Genomic DNA, 4,338 nt, shown 5'->3' with positions numbered 1-4,338 from the left:
TTTGGAGAGCATCATAATGTGACATAGTATTCTATGATGAATTATCCTCGGATTAACTTTGTTTTGATGCTGGCAAGATAGTTTCAATTTTGCTGCTGTTTTTCCTTTCTTTCTTTCTCTCTCTCTTTCTTCTTGATTCTCCCACTCTCTCTCTCTCTCTCTTTTCCTTCCCTTCTTTTCTCTTTCTTTCTTCAGATACAATTTAGATAAAAAGAAAACTAACATAAAATTTGTTTGTTTGTTTTTTTTAATCTTAGAATCGTTTAAACAAATATAATCAGCATTCATAAAACACAGGGTACATTTAAAACATAACTGCACCAACCAGAAAACAAGAGTTCAATTCATACCAGAAATATATTTGTGGTGGTTTTATATATTTTTCATTGTTAGTTTTGTTTTTCTTCTTCTTTAGCCCCAACTCAGCATGATCCAGCTGACCTGAGATGAAAGCCATTCTGGCTTTCACCATGCTGATTATAATAATTTGGTGAGCTGGCTGAATCATTAGAGCACTAGAAAAAATACTTTCTTTGGAACCTTTACATTCTAAGTTCAAATCACACCGAGATCAACTTTAGCTTTTCATCATTTTGGTGTTCATAAATTAAAGGATCAGTCAATAACTGGGGTTTATGGTATCAGCTAAACTTCTCCCTCAAAAATTCTCACTCAATAATAATAATAATAATTATGATAATGGTAATGATGTAGATGATGATGATAATGATGATTACAGTAGGCACAAGGCCTGATAATAATAAAACAAAGAAGAATATGTATGTATATATGTGTGTATGTTTTGTTTTTAAATATGGATCAGACATAAGAAGCTATTAATGATTGTATCGTGTATTCTATACTATTTTACTTTTCCTATGAAGTGTTGTTTTCATTACAATTATCTGATATTGATACACATATAGCAATGTCACTAGTACAGGATCTTTAGCAGCAAAAGCAAAAACGAATGTTAAATATGTCAATTTTTTAAAATAAAAATTAATAAATGTATAAATGTCATCAACACCAGCTACTGTAAATTTTAATTAATTTTTCATCTTATTTGCATTTGTAAATCAAAATCGGAAAAATAAAGAAAGAAATGGTTCGCTAAGGTGACTGACATTAAACACATTTCAAATGTCCTACTAAATACAAATAACAACAACATTAACAATAACAACGATAAAATATTGATAATAATACAACTAATAATAGCAACAGCAACAATAAAGATTTTCTTTTCTACTTTTTTCAGTAAACATGTTTTGTATGAACAAAATCTTTTAATCAGATTACAGTAGTGTTTTGATAGTTTCATTTTGTGTGATTAAATAAACTTATTTTTTAAAAACGATGCATTTCTATAGCTTTCATTAATTGTCTTTGAGAGAATTGTGATTTCAAAATAAATAAAATAATTCTCTGGAGTTGGTGCACTGGTTGTTTAATTACGAAATCCATTAAGGTATTTTATTTTACAAGATTTTTTTTTATTTTCAAAATAAACAACAAAGCCTAACATACGAAATCCTATTGTGAAAATGATTTTCTTATTCCCATATAATTTACTTTCAGTTTTCTAAAGTTTAGAAATGAAAATCCTTTTCAAATATTATGATTTATTATATTTAATTTGAAATCTGTTTATTTCTTTCAATATTATTTTTCTTTCTTTCTCTATGTTCTATATGTTGTCAATCTGTTGCCAACAAACAGAGTGAAGATCTGACTTACTGTCACACTGTTTGCTGTCTTTCAAATTTTAATCAGTTTAAATTCCTGTTGCCAGCAAACATAGCAAAAGTCTTACTTACTTCAGTTTGCATTCAGACCACTATGTTAAATGAAATGCTTATTCACATTGTTTTGAATTAATCATGCATTTTCTCATAGCTTAGAAATATTGACGATGTGATTGTTTATTTTTAGAATGACATTGTAGGGTAGGTGTAAGAGGCTGAACTTAACTAGTTTGAACATTAAACAGGCAGAATATTTGGGCCAAAAATGACGGGTTTAAATGGTAAATGGTTAGATTTTTGTTGCCAGTATACATATTGTCATAGTTCACCAGCATTCAAATTTTAATCATTTTAGATTTGTGTCACCAATATCGTGGCACTCCGTCGGTTACGACAGCGAAGGTTCCATTTGATCCGATCAACAGAACAGCCTGCTCATGAAATTAATGTGCAAGTGGCTGAGCACTCCACAGACACATATACCCTTAACGTAGTTCTCAGAGAGATTCAGTGTGACACAGAGTATGACATGGCTGGCCCCCTTTGAAACAACAACAGAAACAGGAAGAAAGAGTGAGAGAAAGTTGTGGTGAAAGAATACAACAGGGTTCACCACCACCCCCTGCCGGATCCTCGTGGAGCTTTAGGTGTTTTTGCTCAATAAACATTCACAACATCCAGTCTAGGAATCGAAACTGCGATCCTACGATTGAGAGTCTACTGCCTTAGATACTGGGCCATTGCACCTCCACTGTCACCAACATATATAAAGAAGATATGACTTATGGCTACACTGTTTACCAGTTTGTAGATTTTAACCATTTTGGATTTCAGAGTTATATTCCTGGTTGTTTCCAATAAGATTTTCTATTAAAGTTAGTAAATTTTCACTTTATTACAAATGTAATTTCAAATGCTAATTCACTGCTTCTCTGTCTATTTACTTGTCTTTCAAGAAGCCAAATAGTATCAATGCTGCTTTAAAATGTGTTTAGTAAAGCCACCTATTCAGAAACTATAATAATCTATAAGGATTAGTGGTTGATTAATTGCTGTCTATGCAGAGGCTGAGCAGATGAGAGATAAACTATAAGATGATTCAATGGCAAATGTGAAAAGTTGGAGAAACAAGATTCCTTCTTCTTTTTACACATGCAAGCCACAAAAAAATGGAAAGAAATCAAAGACTGTCTGTATATAAGCCAAGAAGTGTTAGATAGAAATTTAAAAGATTTGGTGAAAATTGTTGATCCCAGGATCAAACTGGTTCTGTTCAGAGAGAAAGTCAATTTCCAGTGGAGATTTTCAACAAATATTAGTTATCATTACAGACAGAAGCAGAGGCAGTTTGCAACTACATGACATCGAGTTTTGTCCTACATCAAAGCATTTTTGGCCTGTGTCAGACCTAGGCTGACCAAATCCTTGTGAATGAATTTGGCAGATGGAAACTGTGGAAGTTTGACATATATATCTGTGTGTGGTGGGGTGTATGTGTGTGTGTGTGTGTGTGTGTGTGCATGCATGTGTGTGCCTGTATTTGTGTTTGTCCTCCACCACTGCTTGACAATTATTGTAGAATTGTTTACGTCACTACAACTTAGTGGTTCAGCAAAAGAGTTTGATATAAATACCAGACTTAAAAACGTGTTCTGGACTTGATTTGTCTGACTAAATTGTTCAAGGTGGTGCCACAGTATGGGCCTCAGCTCTTCAGCTGAAACCAGAAAATGCCACAAACAGAAAACATTCAAATGAATTGATATTCACAGAAACCAGAAGAAAAACAAAACAAACAAAACTGAATTTAACAGTTTCATATTTTGTGAAGGAGGCGGTTCCAAAATAAAAGAAGCAAATAGTGAAATTATTACAATTCAGTGATGAAACGTTATACTTCATTGCAGTGACAGTATTTCATTAGTTTTTCACCGTAATTTCATATAGAAGTACATGGGTGAGTCAGAAAGATTTTCAAGAATTATCTTTTTAGCACTGAATAATTCTGATGCTGATCTCATCAATGACAAAATAGTGAAACAGTTTCCACGGGATAAAAGGGTTTTATTCAGCCATTACCAATGGTTACGTCAGGAAGACCCCTACTGAATTCACTATAGGATGCTTACATACACTAAATGTTTTAGCCTTGCAATCACCGACATATCAACATTGAAAAATAATGCTGTAATTATCCAGCTGTGTACTATTGAACAAGCTAATGGCATGCATAATGGTACACATTCAGTTATTCAAGCAACCATCATTAAGGCAAATATTATAACTGAATGCAATCATCATGGAAAAATTGTCTTCATTCCAAGAGTGGCCATTCTCTTTGGGAAAATGAGGAGTTCCCATTTATGTCAATCAGAGAAACAATTTCCTATTAAATTAACAATGGCGATGACAAATATCTTCTGGCTGTGCAAGCCGACACTGCAAGAGCAATGACTCCACAAATACTATAAACATCATAATTCATTAAATGAAATCTATTCTACAAGCATTGCATATATAATAGATGCATACAATGTATAGCACTACCATATATATATATGTGGATAAGTATGTATATATATATATATAT

This window comes from Octopus bimaculoides, chromosome 18 (assembly GCF_001194135.2).
Source record: "Octopus bimaculoides isolate UCB-OBI-ISO-001 chromosome 18, ASM119413v2, whole genome shotgun sequence".
NCBI lineage: Eukaryota > Metazoa > Mollusca > Cephalopoda > Octopoda > Octopodidae > Octopus > Octopus bimaculoides.
Note: the sequence above shows the minus strand (reverse complement) of the source record.